Genomic DNA, 17,709 nt, shown 5'->3' with positions numbered 1-17,709 from the left:
ACGTATTTTAATCAAGGGTGCCCCTATAGATGTCGATCTACTTTACTTTGTTCTTATCATTATTTTATTTTGCCGACGTTTCGATCTTTTTGTTGGGGGGATTTTTTTTTCAGGGAATAAAAATTTGGGTGAATAATAGTTGGGTTTGAAATTAAAAAAGATTGATCAGGTGCACTTTCTCTTTCTTTTAAAAATTGTTTAAAATTTTTTAAACCAAGGGGTAATTCATAAGTAATTAGTGCTGTTCGAGTTCCCGGTTAACCGAAAAAATACATTCCCTGAGTTCCCTACAAAGATATATGGGTTTCCCGGGTTCCCTGACAAAATAGATGAGTATCCCAGGTTCCCTGAAAAAAAAAGATCAATTTCCTGGGCTCCCTGAAAAAAAAATAGATTAGTTTCCCGAGGTTCCTAAAAAAAAAATATAAGGGTTCCGAGTGAGTTATCTTAAAAATGCATCGGTTCCCGGAGAGTCCCTGAAGAATGTATGTTGTATGGGTTCCCCGAATTGTCCGAGAGAACCCAGAAAATGTATTGGATCCTTGGGTTCCCGCAGAGTTCCTGAAAAACGCACAGGTTCCATGACTTCCTCGTGAATTCCCCGAGTTACACGTGGGTTCCCCCGGTTCCCCAGATTCCCCGTGAGTTTCTCGGGTTCCCCGTGGGTTTACCGCAGGTTCTTCAGATTCTCCTTTAGTTCCCTGGTTTCCCGTGGGTTCCCTGACCAGATTGGCTCGAGTTCCACCAAATGAGTTACCCCTTGCTTAAAACAATTTTGTGCAATTTAAAATTATATTTGGAGATCTTTAAAGATGTTTTTTATTGAAATAGAGCAAAATTAGTGAAAATTATTTGAGAAATAATAGTGATATCTCTTAGACTCTATTAGAATAGTCCATCCAGGAACTTGACAAACATTTAAAACTTTATATATTCTTCGAGCATTTGCATTTGATAATCTTTAAAAGCCGTAAAATTCGAAAGGGATAAAGCATTATCCCTCTTATAATTAAATATTTAATTCCATAAAATATTTAAGCCCAATCGCGTTCTCAGATTGGTTAGAATTTGAAAGCTTTATCCAATTAGGAAATAAGGTTGAATTGAAATATTTTATGGAAATAAATATGTAATTATATATTGATAATGCTTTATTATAGAAAATTGCCAATTTTAGTTTATTTCATTATAAATGTTTAAAAGACTTACTCTATAGTTCAGCTAGCTGAACCTATTGGCTATTTTACTAAACCAAAAAGATCAAGGGTATTTTGAGGTAATTGATGTTCTCATGGTAGCGTTGAAACATGCCCACAAAAAATCATCAGCATGATTTCGTGAATAGTATCACAAATGAGAATAAAGACGGCTGATTATATCATGGAATAAATACTACTCCTTGAGAAAATTTAATAACTTTCTTTTCACCAAGTTTAACAATTATTGCAATTAAATTTGAATTTCTTATTAAATTTGTTATTTTGAATTTTGATCTTGAATTTATAGAATAACTTTTTATAGCGTTAATGCCGCCGAAAAATACCCAAGTGACACCATATTATGACTAGAAGAAAGTGAGTAGTATGACTAAAATATTACTAGTTTAAGAACAATCAAATAAATGGATTTTTCGATCTATCAATTAATAATGAAGTCAAAACACGGTAAAGACCTTCAAGAAATCTCCTCTATTTCCTCCTCTTACAACGTTTCGGAGATGGGTTTACAAGCAAATTGTAGACCTGAGGAAGGAGACAACCCATCTCCGAAACGATGTAAGAGGAGGAAATAGAGGAGATTTCTTGAAGGTCTTCACCGTGTTTTGACTTCAACAATCAAATATTGGTAAATTTCTTTTAAAGATAATGCAAGCAAGTTTTTCTGGCAATCGGAATCGGTTGCGGTCCGGAAAAGAAGGGGTCAGCCTAAAATATTTTCATTTTTCTCAAAGCTTTCGGCTTATAGGGTAACGTGTGGTATTTCGGGGCACTTTTTACCACTTTCAAGTTTCAAACAGCTTAACTACTACTCAAATTATTTTTTCCTTTATTGATACAAGTATTTGTATTCCTTATTCTATTCAGAAGAATAAGATTCTTACTGAAAAATGTTGAAAAATGCATCATTTTTTTTTTACAAAATAGCCAAAAATGTAAAGAAGTAAGAGTGGTATATTTCGGTATAGTTGGGTATTTCGGGGCAGACGAAAATCGCTATTATGCAAATAAATTTTCGCCGAGCCTGATTATTTATCTTTAAGTAGAAGTTTTAAACTTCACCCTTTCATAAAAATTTTGTTTTAATTTCACTTTTAAAGTGAGTTAAATCGAGAAAAATTAAACACTGTTAGTGTTGACATCTGCAAAATTGACCACACTGAAGGTTTTGTAAAAAGTCAAATGTGACACTCACAATTCACGCGTATTTCATGCATTAAATTAAATAAAATTTCAAAATTTTTATGTTTATCTGATACGTAAAGAGCTTAATATTTCATATAGAACTTAAAAATAATTAGAAAACAAATATTTATAGGATTTTTGATGTGTCCCAAAATACACATATTATGTCCCGAAAAGCACTTTGTCCTAAAATACCACATCTTACCCTATCCCAAGACCAATTTATTTGCATAATAGCGATTTTCGTCTGTCCCGAAATACCCAACTGTACCGAAATATACCACTCTTACTTCTTTACATTTTTTGCTATTTTGTAAAAAAAAAATGATGCGTTTTTCAACATTTTCGATAAGAATAAGATTCTGGATAGCATAAGGAACATAAATATTTGTATCAATAAAGAAAAAAATTATTTGAGAAGTCCTTAAGCTATTTGAAACTTGAAAGTGGTAAAAAATGTCCCGCAATACCATACGTTACCCTATTCTGAGTTCGGATATTTTCCGAGTCTCGATAATTTTGTATTCCAGAAAATTTAAGGACTTGAAACAAATTAAAACTAAGTGATATTTTTAGCTTTTTAATATTCTTAAAGTATGTTTTTTTTTAAGAAATATTAAATATACTAAAAATGGTCATGGTTTAGAAAGTCTGACGTACACTGAGAAAAAAAGAGGGTGCGATTAACATTTTTTCCTCCGAACTTTTAGGTGTAAAAATATATCAACATTTTTTAATGTTAATTTTACACCTAAAAAGGGTAATATTTACACCGATTTCGGATCAATACTGTAGGGTAAAATTAACATTTCCGGAATATTATTTTAGCTTTTTCGGATTTCTCTCAGTGTAGCATCGTATGCATTAGTTTAAAAATTTTAGTTTAATTTTTTAACTTTAAATTAACATTCATCATTAAATCTTCTCACTTCCCAGCTATTTAATTAATTCTATTTTCATCGTTTCTAATCAGAATGAATCTTTTATCTTAATTTGCATAAACTTGTTAGTAATAGCTTGGTTGCAATATTAAGTGAACACAAAAGCCTAAAATTTCTTTGATTTATTGAACTTAAATTTTCGCGTTAGCCATCTGTGCTCAACATATTGTGCATATTTTCCTCCTAAATTTGGCGTAAGAGAAAAAAATATGAAAAGGTGCTGCGGAATAAATTGTGTCAATAAATCGCCCATCCCGGCTTCGTTGAGAGGCCCAAAGTGTTTTGTAATCATTAGGAAATGCTCACATACAATTCTCAATGATTTATGTAAGCATTTTGGATACAGTATATGACATGATGTTTTTGGTAAAAAAAAAATTATTCTTAGCTTTCCATTCTATGTTTTTTCTCCTTATTTACCTGGCTCGTTTGATTGCCAATCACCCTCATGAGCCACAAATGTTTCGTTCCATTTGAAAAATACACACAAATCAATTCAATTTCACCCTGACTTTCTCTCTGATTCGCATGGCAAATTAGCGTTGAAGAGCTTATTTGAATTTTTCCTTTCCAATAACAGTCGCTTTTTATAAGGTAAAAAAGGTTTTTCTTTCTTCTCGTTCCTTCAGATGGAATTTTAGGCTTTTCTCTGTATTTTCCAAATGCGATTGGGCCTGAGATTTATTTTTGACTTTAATGCCAAAAGTTTTGAATTTCTCCAGAGAGAAAGTGCTTTTCCACAGAAGAAGAAAAGAAATAAAAAAAAGTACAAGTCACTTAACACACATGTGCTTTTATATGTATAAGACATAAACAGATCTTCCCTCATTATTTCTTTGTTTGCAATATCTGCCAAAACTTGAACTTTAGAATAAGAAAAGAAGAAATTTTCTCTTTCAAGAAAAGTATACTCTATATACAGCTCCAATTGTGTGCATCGTGGAATTTTCCTCATTGTTGCTTTTGACATTGTACCTGGGGTGGAAAATGTTTCGAAATTTGAAGAGATTAATTTAAAATAATAACTTTGTCGAGAGTTTAATGGAGCGATTGAGGGATTTAAATTACAAGTGCCACAAGTACTTTTATATTTGTTTCTTCAAATTGTTATCATATACACATTTATCGACAAAAAGACTAAGGGTGAGAGGGAATCATCATGTTTGTATATGGCATAAGAAGATGAAGAAAAGGGAGTTCTCTGGGTGTCACTGATCCTTCTCACAACTTGATGATTCTCCATAAGGATATACCCAAGAGAATGATAAGGAAATGTTGCCGCTTTATCTTTTCACAAGAACAATAAATTTTACCCCTCACCCCCAAATCCACAACCCTTTTCGACAGGAATCAAAGTGAGAAATTTCCGTTGGAAAATTTCATAGAGCGATGAAAATGGTTCTCAGCCTAAATTCCTCTGTTAAATTTTGGATAAAATTTCCGTCAGTGCCGAAAAAGCTCATCTTAAAATAATTAATTCTCAGAATAACTTCTGAAAACGTGAATCTTATGCTATGAAGAATCCTCGAAAATGGAAAGGATTTTTTTTGCTAAGTAAAAAGTTGTTGGGTTATAGGATCCTCTTGTGAAGTGGTACTTTATTTAATTTCACTCATAAGACCGACAACTCAATTTATCTCATAAATATCTTAAGATGAAAATATCTCACAGTGAAAGAGTTTTTCTTTTATTAACAAAAAGTGCTTCGAGCCCAAATTAGTTTTTGATTTATTAAAATCTTTATAAGAATTTTAGCTAAAGAATGTTGGTAAATTCATATCCTTTTAATTTAAATGGCCTTTCTCTAAATATTTGGAAACCGGATTTAATTAACAATTTTTTTATCGGAAATGCTAAGATCTTTATATGAATACTTCCCTGGTATTATTATGTTATCACTATTCAATTTTGCGATAAATCTTACCAAGAATACGAAAGAAAATTTAGTTCAATGGGTTTACAGACAATTCGTCCAATACTAAATACCTATAACATTTTCTTGTGTAATTGGAACATGGGCGTACCCAGCTAGGGGCAGGGGGGGGCAGCTGCGCCCCCCTAGAAGCGTCAAAAAAATTCAAAAACAAATGAAAAGTAAAAAAAATATATTTATACAGCAAAAAATTTTGTTTGACCAGTAAAAAATCCAAATCCTTCCAAAAATGGGCCTAATTTTTCAATTCATAAAGATCGAAACTTTCATGAAAATTCTATTGCTTTTAAAGTTGTAAATTTAGTTACTTCTCAAATTTGATGTTTTACTGCTCATTTGTAGAGGGTTAATACAAAAATGAGCTTATAAAAACTCAAAAACTATTAAAAGCCAAATTGGGGGTGGGGGGGGCAGGACAAGGCTCTTATCCGTACTGTACTATACATTCAAGAATTAAGAAAAGTGTAAAAATAGGCAAATATTTCGTAACTATTTTTGCATTTTTTTCTAACGTAATTTCGGTAACAAATTTATTCAGTAATATATTTTTCGAAAAGAAGGAAGTTGTCATGTAATCTTTTTCACATATTTAAAGGATATTTAAGGATTTATAACGAACGCCTAAAAATCCACAGAGAAAGTAAAAATATAGTGTTAGGTTAGAATATGTTTTAGAAAAGTCGTATATTTTGGCAGTAACGGTTCACCATATAAGAAGAAAGCAAGTTTCTTAAAATGATTCTACCGATTATTTTTAATAATCTTCTTCTTAATGGCCTATACACATTGGGAACTGTTTTCGTTAAAAATTGTATTTTTGACAGAATTTTGACGTTTCCACCTAGAGAAGTGCAGAAAATTTCCTTCTAAAAAGGATTTTTTTTTTTGAAAATTACTCCCAATGTGTAGAGGCCTTAAGACATCTTAAAAACTCGAAGTGATGGACCTCTAATTTCCTCGGGGGATATGTTTAAAAAAATCACCAAGGACTCCGAAAGTTTATTTAAAGCCATAAAGGAGCAGTCAGACGTGAGATTTAAGAATATGTAATTAAAGCTGAGGTCGTATATTGACTTTGAACTTTGATCTGTTGAGGGTCTATATGCAGGTCAAAAAGACTGAAAATAGCATTTTTTCTAACTTTTTTTTTTCAACATAATAAAAAAATTATTTAATTCAAGCTCCTCTATAGGCATATAAAATTATAACATGTAAACTATTTTTTTACAAAAAAAAAAAAATAAAAATTCGACCGTTAGGATCTGATTGTCGGAAACGTTTATTGAAAAAACATACTTTTCGTTAGTAACGATTACATAGAGTAGAGTCATTTGACCTTAAAAACCGTTTTTTTCCTGTTAGCAGATGAGTTAAACCCGTTCTTGAACTTGAGGACTTTTGAAAGAAAGATTAAATTGAGTTTTTGGGAAAATTTAATACATAAATATTATTTTCGGCGTATTTTTGTTTCGTCTTGCCAAATAAATTGTTATCAAAGCAACAAAAAATCCATGGTTCAAGTTAGTTTAACTCATAGTCTAATAAGAAATGTTTTTTTTTTGACGTTAGATTAATCCACTCTGAGTTATCGTGACTTCCGAAAAGTTTTTCTCAAAAAGACGTTTCCAAAAATTAGGTGCCAAGTTCCAAGGAGTAAAGGTTAAATCGGTTAAATAAAAATTTAAAAAAAAATGCAGTTCAATTGTTGTATTTATACATACTTAAGGGTGGAACATCGCGGAGTGACCGGTAGAATTTTAAATTCACTTGCGATGTTTTCTACATCAATTTCGCCGCAACAACCATTCACCACGAAAACACGTATGGCGAATTTTGACAGACTAGAGTTTTTTTACCGCGATTGAATGAGAGAAGAAAAAAGTTTTTGTTCCGTGAAATTTATTTAGACTCTGAATTTGATTTGTTCAATAAAAAGTAGTGAAGTAAAAAATCGCCTTTCGATCCAGATAGTACTCAATATTTAACTATTCCAGGTATTTGAGGCAGTACTCTAACCTTCCGGACAGGTCGAATAACTCATCTTTGTATCATTTTATTCAGGTATTTGAGGCAGTCCTCCGGAGCCTTCCGGATAGGTCTAATCACATTTCTTTGTATTATTTAATCCAGGTAACACATTACCATTTTAATGGTCCTTTCGATCCAGATAGTACTCAATATTTAACTATTCCAGGTATTTGAGGCAGTACTCTAACCTTCCGGACAGGTCGAATAACTCATCTTTGTATCATTTTATTCAGGTATTTGAGGCAGTCCTCCGGAGCCTTCCGGATAGGTCTAATCACATTTCTTTGTATTATTTAATCCAGGTAACACATTACCATTTTAATGGTCCTTCGTCCGCCAACTTTGAAGCAACTCCTGTGGAATAATTCAGACAATTGAACATAACCTCATTTTGCTAAAGCTCGAAGCATGGCCACAATTGCTACTCTACACCGCCAAAGGGGTGCTTACAAGGGGAAATTGACCAAGCTTGAGGGTCTCATTAGCCAGAAGTTTGATCATTCTTCTCAAGAACTCCTTGTCTATGAGAAAGAGCTTCAAACCCTCAGTGAGAAGTTCGACAGTGTTCAGCAGCAAGTATACAGCGCGCCAGCACTCAGTGATGAAGGTTTTTCCGCAGAACAAGAGGAAGAGTCACAGTTCAGTGATAGAATTTTGGCACTGCAGATAAAACTCAAGAAGCTTTTGAGCGAAATTGAAGCACAAGATGATGCCCAATCTACAACCAGTCACGACAACATCAATTCAGAGTCAATGCAGAGTCTCACACGCATGTGGGAAGAACAACTCAAGCTCAACAGCAAGCTTATGGAATCCATGAATGGCTCAGCGTCAGGCAGCACCAAATTGCCCCAGCTCTCGGTTCCTAAGTTTTCTGGAAACTATACCGAATGGATATCATTCAGGGAAATGTTCACCAGCGCTGTTCACAACAAAAGCTCTCTCTCAGACGCCGAAAAATTCCAATATCTGAAAGGTTACCTGTGCGGAGAAGCAGAGTCTGTAGTACATCATCTCGCAATGACAGGCGAAAATTACCATGTGGCATGGGAGCTCATTCAGGATGAATACGAGAAGAAGCAGAATATCACCACAGAATATCTGCGCACATTCTTTGAGCAGCCAAATATTGCTGATGCAAACCCGAAAGTTCTACGCAGCCTTTACATCACATCCAACAAGGTTATACAGGCCCTGGACACCATCGGTTGCACTGAACGCGACATTTGGCTCATTTACATCATTCTTAACAAACTGGATAGTGAGACAAAGACACTTTGGTCCAGGGAGATCACAGCTTCAGAGGTTCCCACATGGCAACAATTCATGAAATTCCTTAAGAAACGCTGTGATTCTCTGGGAATGGTCTGCTCTGGCGACGCTTCTGCAGTCAAGAAATCCAAGGATTTCAAGCCAGCTAAGGCTGACGGAAAATCTGAGGCTAAACCCACTCAACGGGTCAGTTGCGCTGTCACTACTGACAAAAAGTGTGTCATTTGCTCTCGAGGATCCCACAGGATCATTCAGTGCTACAAGTTCCTGAACTCATCTCCATCTAATCAGTTGGAATTGGTCAGGGCACACAAGATTTGTATCAATTGCCTCAGACATTCTCATCCCATTGAGTCTTGTGAGTCATCCAATTGTAGACGCTGTGGCTTGCGTCACAATACGCTTCTGCATGAAGCAATTACGGCAGGCACTTCTTCAGGAAACACTTCAGTTTCACCACAAGTGCGCTCGCAATCAATTGAAGACACAGCAGCTTCACCTCAGGCCACATCAGGGACCTCAGCAGTTCCACAATCGACGCAAACACAGAAACCGTCTCAATTGTCAGCTCCAGCTACACTTGTCAGTCACCCAGCAGTGGCCCAGCATTCTCTCCTTCCCACAATCAGTCTCTTCATCATTGACAGCGATGGAAGGAGGCAGAGATGTAGAGCTTTGCTTGACTCTTGTAGTCAAGTCAATTTCATTACAAAACGATTTGCTGAAAAGATTCACCTGCGAACATACGTGAAGCCAAATTTCACTATTGCTGGCATTGGCAATACGTGTACAGACATTCCTCATGCCACGCAGGCGACAATTGCGTCCAGAGATTTTTCATTCACCGCCAAATGTGAATTTCTCATATTGGACAAGATCGTCAATAATCAGCCCACAGCAAAGGTTTCAGCAAATTGGACACTTCCTCAAGGAATCAATTTTGCAGACCCGCAGTTTGCATACCCAAGTTCAATCGACATGCTTTTGGGAGTTGATATATTTGCCAAGGTGATCCTCCCGGGGAAGATTGAAGGCTCACCAATGCTACTTGAAACTGTTTTTGGGTATGTGGTGGCCGGAAGCTTCACCTCAACACAGACCAGTGGGGATGCCAATTGCTTTTGTGTAGTCGACACCTGTGAGCAATCCAATTCACTTCAGCACCAGCTGGAAAAGTTCTGGAAAATAGAGGAGCTGGAAGCAACCAAGCCCATCCTATCCAAGGAAGAAAGTAATTGCGAAGCTTACTACAAACAGAACACACATCGAGATGAACGTGGTAGATATGTCGTCTTTCTCCCTACCAGGGACAATTTGCATCTCTTGGGTGATTCACATGACATTGCCAGGAAGAGGTTCCTCTGTATAGAGCGAAAACTTCGCAAAAACCCAGAGTTGCGCGAGAAGTACATCAAGTTCATGACAGAGTATGAACAGCTCGGACACATGAGATTGATGCCCCCGGACTACTCATCCACCAAACCAGCAGTATATCTTCCTCACCACCCGGTTGTGAAAGAATCATCCTCGTCTACGCCCGTCAGAGTGGTTTTTGATGCATCCGCCAAAACCACTACAGGAGTAGCCCTCAATGATGTTCTCATGGTGGGCCCAAGGACTCAAGAGGATATTTTCAACATCTTGATTCGCTTCAGACAGTACAATGTTGTGATCAAAGCCGATATACGTAAGATGTTCCGACAGGTGTTGGTTCAGGAGGAAGATCAAAATCTTCAACGCATCTTGTGGAGGAATGACCCTTACAAGCCAATCCAAACATTTCTATTGTCAACTGTTACGTATGGGACAGCCAGCGCGACATACTTGAGTACCAGAACAATTCAGCAGCTTGCAGTTGACGAGGGGAATCAGTATCCATTAGCTCAAAAGGCAGCAGTTACCGATTTTTATGTTGATGATTTTCTTTCTGGTCAGGCAACATTGGAGTCTGCCAAGGAACTTCGTCATCAGATGAGTGAGCTAATGGAGAAGGGAGGCTTTCATCTTACCAAGTGGATGTCTAGTGACTCTGCAGCACTAGATGGAGTACCTGAGGAAGAGTGTGAAGTCCAATCAGCGGATTTACCAGGAGCAGATGACAGCATCAAAGCACTCGGAGTCAGGTGGAGCCCTTCACAAGACGTTTTCATTTTCACAACTTCACCATGCAGTGAGATCATCACAAAACGTGTCATTTTGTCAGAAATTTCCAGAGTCTTTGATCCATTGGGATTTCTGGCACCAGTAGTTATAACCGCTAAGATTCTCATGCAGTCATTGTGGCAGTTGAAAGTCGATTGGGACACTGATTTGTCTGGAGAAGAAGAAATCGTGCAAAGATGGCTTATCTACAGGCAAAGCATCATGGATGTCACACATATTCACGTTCCGCGACACGTCACTTCCCACCAGGAGCCAACAGAGTATCACATTCTACTTTTTTGTGATGCGTCCGAGAAAGCCTATGCGGCTTGTGCCTACATCATGACTGTCAACAAGAATCAGGAGACAAGTTGCAGACTTCTGTGCTCCAAGACAAGAGTGGCACCACTCAAGCAAGTTACATTGCCACGTCTTGAATTGTGTGCAGCGGTACTGGCAGTTAAACTTCTACAATCAATCAAGGGAGCACTCACAGTCAAAATTATGTCTGTGAAGGCATACTCAGACTCAAAAATCGTGCTTTACTGGCTTGCCAAGGAACCCCAGAAGTGGAAAACCTTCGTTGCCAACCGGGTCTCAGAAATTCAAAGTGAAATTCCACGCCATCTTTGGAATCATGTTCCATCAGAATTGAACCCCGCAGATGTAGCTTCAAGAGGAATATCTCCAAGTGAACTGGCAAGGCATACACTCTGGTGGTACGGTCCAGATATTTCCGCCCTTGATAACTCACTCACAGATGACATCTCCGATTCTGAAGAACTAGAGAACACTCCAATCACTTGCACAGTGAGTTTTGAAACTAGCTTCTGGAAGGTAATTGAAGATTTTTCATCCCATTCCAAAATGATCAGACTTTTGTCGTACTGGAGAAGATTCATTTTCAACGCGAGAGCGAAGATTACACACACAAGTGGCCAATCTGGTCCACTCACCGCTTCCGAGCTACGTGCGACAAACACTCACATCATTTTTCACATTCAAGCCCAAGCTTTTCGCCAAGAAATTCAAGCCTTGAGTTCCAAGAAGCCATTGCCTAGGCAGTCGCGAATTCTTGACTTGAATCCTTTCATCGATGAATCAGGACTCATCAGAGTCGGAGGTAGGATTCAAAAGTCGAACTTGCCAGTTTCTCAGAAGCATCAGGTGCTACTCCCGGACAAACATCATTTCACACATTTGATTGCGGAAAGGGTTCACTTGGAAACTTGCCACGGTGGTCCACAAATGATTTTATCTACCATGCGACAGCAATACTGGCCTCTCCGTGGACTCGACATCGCCAAGAAAGTTGCTCACAAATGCGTTCAATGCTTCAGATGCAATCCGAGATCAGTACATCAAATCATGGGAAATCTTCCGGCAGATAGAGTGCAGTTTTCACGCCCTTTCTCGAAAGTTGGTGTTGATTTTTGCGGCCCTTTTCACATCAAGTTACCGATTCGTCGTGGAATTGCTGTGAAGATGTACGTGGCTGTCTTTATCTGTTTCGTGAGCAAGGCCATTCACCTGGAGTTGGTCACAGAACTGTCTGCAGAAGCATTCATCGCAGCGCTGAAGAGATTCACTGCTAGACGAGGAAAACCATCAGACATATTCTGTGATAACGCGACAAATTTCGTGGGTGCTTCTGGACAACTCACCGAAATCCATCGATTCCTCACCGAGAAATCTCTTAAGGAGAAAATCATCAAGTATTCAGCTCAGGACAGTACAACATTTCATTTCATCCCTCCACGAAGTCCACACTTTGGGGGTTTGTGGGAAAGCGCAGTGAAGATGTTCAAGAGACATTTTTATCGTGTCACCGGAAATGTCAAGCTTACCCAGGAAAACTTTCTCACAGTACTTGCAGAGGTAGAAATGTGCCTAAACTCGAGACCGCTTACATCACAATCATCAGATCCTTCAGACATGGACGTCCTTACCCCTGGGCACTTCATCATTGGAGGACCAATGAACTCACTACCATCTCATGACGTCACGAACATTCCTCCCAACCGACTCAATCAGTGGAGGATCAACGACCAACTCGTGCAGCACTTTTGGCGACGTTGGAGTCGCGAAGTTCTTCTCAACATGCAGAAAAGACGCAAATGGAAGACGGCTCAACCCAATGTTCAGCCAGGAGATTTAGTTCTTCTCATTGAGGAAAACATGCCGCCACTTGCTTGGATTCTGGGAAGAATTACGGATGTTCATCCCGGGGAAGACCAGAAGATAAGAGTGGTGACAGTTCGCACGAAGAATGCTACGTGCAAACGAGCAGTCACACGAATCGCTCCACTTCCGATGCCAGAGGAAACAGAACAAGAAGTTCTGAAGCAGCCGCTTCATCCCGGGGAATATGGAACATCGCGGAGTGACCGGTAGAATTTTAAATTCACTTGCGATGTTTTCTACATCAATTTCGCCGCAACAACCATTCACCACGAAAACACGTATGGCGAATTTTGACAGACTAGAGTTTTTTTACCGCGATTGAATGAGAGAAGAAAAAAGTTTTTGTTCCGTGAAATTTATTTAGACTCTGAATTTGATTTGTTCAATAAAAAGTAGTGAAGTAAAAAATCGCCTTTCGATCCAGATAGTACTCAATATTTAACTATTCCAGGTATTTGAGGCAGTACTCTAACCTTCCGGACAGGTCGAATAACTCATCTTTGTATCATTTTATTCAGGTATTTGAGGCAGTCCTCCGGAGCCTTCCGGATAGGTCTAATCACATTTCTTTGTATTATTTAATCCAGGTAACACATTACCAAAGGGCTTTAATTAAATACTTTTATTATACGTTGACAAAAATGAAAGAAAACATGCTGTTATTAGGCTGCATGATCCATGTAACCCATTAAGGGGTTACGTAGGTCAAACTGACTAAAAAAAGCATATTTTTCTCTAATATTTTTACAACATAATAGAAAGTTTATTTAATTCAAGCCCTTAGGCATATAAAAGCACAACATTTAAAGTATATTTTCTGAAATTTTCCTTTAAAAATTCTGCTGTAGGGATCTGATTTTCGGAATTCGTAGACCATTTTGAAAAAAATTACTTTTCGATGGACAAGATTTCTTGAAATAAGTTCATCTGAAATCCAAAAACCAAATATTTGCTGTTAGCTAATGAGTCGTCGAGAAATGAATAAAGATAGGTGTAATAGTAAAAATGCACTGTGTTATACGGACCGGAAGGTGCTTTATCAGATGTTTCTCGGGTAGTTGAACTAATGGAATGCATCCTTGCTGTAGTTATTTGGTAAAAAGTTGCGAATTATTTCTAAAAATTAATTTTCTGTTTGGCCAATAATATGGGAGACAATGCACTAGTCCGAGGAACACAGATGATCGTTCTTTTAAAGCGGTTTCAGACTAGAGGTTTAGCCCAGTTCCCGATGGCCTCAAAATCCTAAATGGCAACCAATTTTATTGCTTTTTTAGAATTTAATAGATCATTTGTCCTTAAGAATACAATTCTAACTCAATTTTTTCCAAAAAATCTTGATTGATGAAGAATTAAAGCAGTAAAGCCATATAACTAAGTCTCAGGTCTGAAGCCCGTATAACCAATACCTACAAATTGGGCATAGGCTAATCTCTCGTGAAAAGTAAAACCAGTTTGTATATATATATATATATATATAGGTACTTTTTATCTCACTTTATTTTTTATGTTTTTTTTTTTTTCAAAATAAAAATTATGTACCCCCCCCCCCCGCCAACAAAATTTGAGACTTAGCCCCCCCCCTAACTGAAATCCTGGGTACGCCCTTGAATTGGAAGCTTAATAAGAAAAACCGGCATCAGTAGAATCACTACACTGTGAGTGAGAGAAATCCGAAAAAGTTAAAATAACATTCCGGAAATGTTAATTTTACCCTGCATTATTGATCCAAAATCGGTGTAAATATTACCCTTTTTAGGTGTATTAGGGGTTAAAGGGGCCCTTCTTCATGTTAATTTTACCCTTAATAAGGTGTAAAATTAACATTAAAAATGTTGATAAATTTTTACACCTAAAAAGTGTTAAATTTCTGAGGAAAGAATGTTAATCGCACCCTCTTTTTTTCTCAGTGTATAAAGTAGGCTTTAGGGGAAAGCTCTCTATCTTCGGACAACTCAATTTATTTTCTATGTTCCTAATAGATTTGACATATGGCTCTAATCAGAAAGTTTAAACCATTGGACTGGCTATTAAAACATTAATATTTTGCTAACGAAAAATGCTGATAAAATAAGTGAAGAAACATGTGTCATTAGCACTGAATATAGTGACCTAATTTCAATAAGAATTTGACAATTATTATCAATCTCTAATATCATTGAAGCTACTGATTAGAATAGTAAAAGTTTAGGATCGTTTAACATCCTAGTTTTATAATATTTACCGTTAAAATGAAGCTTGTTTTGTATAATTCGTGAAATTACTCAATTTAACCAAAACTAAAATCGGTATATTAGTTTAACTATTCGCCTCTAATTAAAATTACTGGACATTCCTAGTAAAAGTATCTAAAAATAGTGTAGTGGTCCTTAAACCCTTTAAGGATGAGTCATTAACTTAAAAAGTAGGAGTAGCGAAAGCCCTTGTGAAGTTTTGGTAAAGCCAAAACTGTTCCACGTTTGCGTTGAATTATTTGTAGTTTTTAAGGATCTAAGGACATACGATGGATATCTTGGCGATTTAACTATTCAAAAGTACTCTGATATGAATTAAACCCCATTTATCCCTCAAAGATAAAAAATCCTAATTTGAAAATTGTTTGTATGGACGTACATGTTCACCTTTAACAGTCATCTATAATCCTATTTCTTTAAAATTGTTTTAAACGAAGCGTTAATAAATACATACCCTAAAACATGAAACTGAATTAGGATTTTCATAAGTCAACATATCGCATGATAAGTTTTTTAAGGAGAACTTACGCTTTTGTTATGAGTACGCTATTCACCAATTTCGAAACTTTTTCAAAAGTATAATAAGTGTTTTACCAAAATAAATGGCGAGTGAGTAACGTTACTTTGTAATTGTAATTTTCTTGTATAAAGGGAGACCAAAATATATTGTAAAAATTCGGACTAATTGACAATCTTTGTGTAAAAATCAACTCTGATAATCCGATTTAACTATTAACCCTATTGACCCCTAAAAAGATTTTTTAATCCCATTTTAATGTCTATTAAGTTCCAATTAATAAAGGAATACTAAAGACGAATCTATAAAGACATTTTAATTGTTGGTGCTATAAAATTGGAATAATACAATTATTACTCAAAAATTGTCAGGGATAAAAACCAAATAAGCATTTTCTTAATTCTTAATCTTTTAATCTGGGATTCTAAAATTAGTACAAAATGCTATAAATAAGTCTAAAAAGCGATTTCAGTCATTGGTTCTTTTGCAATGAATTTTTTAGTGCTCAAACTTCACATAGAGAGCAGTATATATAACCGCTTGATTTATTTATTCCCAAAATTTCCATTCCTCACCACCTGGGAATCACTGTTCCCAATGTATTTTCGGATTACAGACGATTTATGAGAAATGTCGTCACGCTGTTTGTCATTCTGTCCGTCCGCCCGTTGCTACGCCTTGTGGCTAAACGGTTATAGATAGAGACATGATATCTTTCACTGGAAAAAATAAAAAGATCAAATTGATTCAAATTTGATCCTTTCGCAAAGCATCGATCAAATTAACATATTCTAAATATTGTGATAAATGCATTCAAAGTTTGAAATTTGATCCATCCATTGCGAAAGGATCAAAAATGGAACAAAATGATCCTCTTATTTTTACTAGTGTTGAGGGACCCCCCATAAGTCGATCTTGGGACCATTTCATGCACTTCATTTCCTCCCACCCTTTCCCTTCCCTTCCAAAACTATGCTTTTTGAGATTACTCGAATGATGTATTTGGGATGTTTTAGAGTTTGTCTAGACGGACATTTTGTCCATACAAGAAAATGTCGTTGATTCCTAATAAAGTTTTCAAGATCAAAGATTCAAAGGTGTCTAGAGAGGTTCATGTTGAGGCTCGTTAGAAAGGTCTTGAAATTCCTGACAAGCCTGAACCGATTCCAATCGGTTATGAACCGTCAAAGTTACTTTACCAAAGGTACTTTAAACAAAGATTCTTTGACAATTGTATTACTTCAAAGCTATTTTGAGTGATCTTCGGAATGATGTATGAATCGGATCAAAGGGGTCAAATCAGTTGTGCTACTGTACTTTTTAGATAACATATCTACGGCACGAGTTCGAGCATTTCGCAAAGAATGGAACACTTTGTCACCCTTTTTGTATAACAAAAGAGTATCAAAAAAAAGAGACTCGAAGTATCTAATATTTATTTCAATTGCTTATAGAGACAGCCTTCTCAATTAATGCCCAAGAAGTTCTCAACAACAAATTTCACATCCTCTGGTCCATTCTTTTCCTCATCCTTTGGTAGTAATACAAAGAAAGCGTTCACATTTAGAACTCACTTCATTTCATATGAAAATCCAATTTCAGAAATTATAAAAATTTATTGCTTCTTTTTGTCGTGAGAAATGAAGAAGAAACCCAGAACAGAAATGAATTTTCCCTTCTTATTGGCAAAAAAAGCTTCAAGCTATTTTTCTATTTGTACAATATACCATAGTGAGGTTTTCCCCTTTGCTCTTATTCACTTCTCAACTTTATCCCTCACCCTTAAAGGTTCATATTCTATGGAAAATTGGAATTTAAACTACTTTATTATGTGAAAGTTTTAAGGAGTTATATATTTTTTCTCCCGTGAAATCTTGAGTATGTCTGTTGTTTTCACTATCAAAGTCACTTTTTCTATGCAAATTTTCCAAGACTGAGAGTAATATTTATGTTTTGAATTGCGTACCAGTAGAGCAGTTGAAAAACAATGTAAAATTTTGAGAGAGAGAAAATGGATATGGTCATGCAGATGGTTCTTGAGAATTATTTATTACAA

At 36.4% G+C, this 17,709-nt stretch overlaps 1 protein-coding gene across 1 annotated transcript in view; it reads left to right on the top strand.

Annotated features, from left to right (window-relative positions):
• Positions 1–17,709, top strand: part of LOC129799520 (gamma-aminobutyric acid type B receptor subunit 2) — a 145,046-nt gene that overhangs the window by 104,917 nt on the left and 22,420 nt on the right. The window lies entirely within an intron of this gene.

Source organism: Phlebotomus papatasi, chromosome 1 (assembly GCF_024763615.1).
Source record: "Phlebotomus papatasi isolate M1 chromosome 1, Ppap_2.1, whole genome shotgun sequence".
Taxonomy (NCBI): Eukaryota; Metazoa; Arthropoda; class Insecta; order Diptera; family Psychodidae; genus Phlebotomus; species Phlebotomus papatasi.
This window is presented reverse-complemented; position numbering and strand designations above follow the sequence as displayed.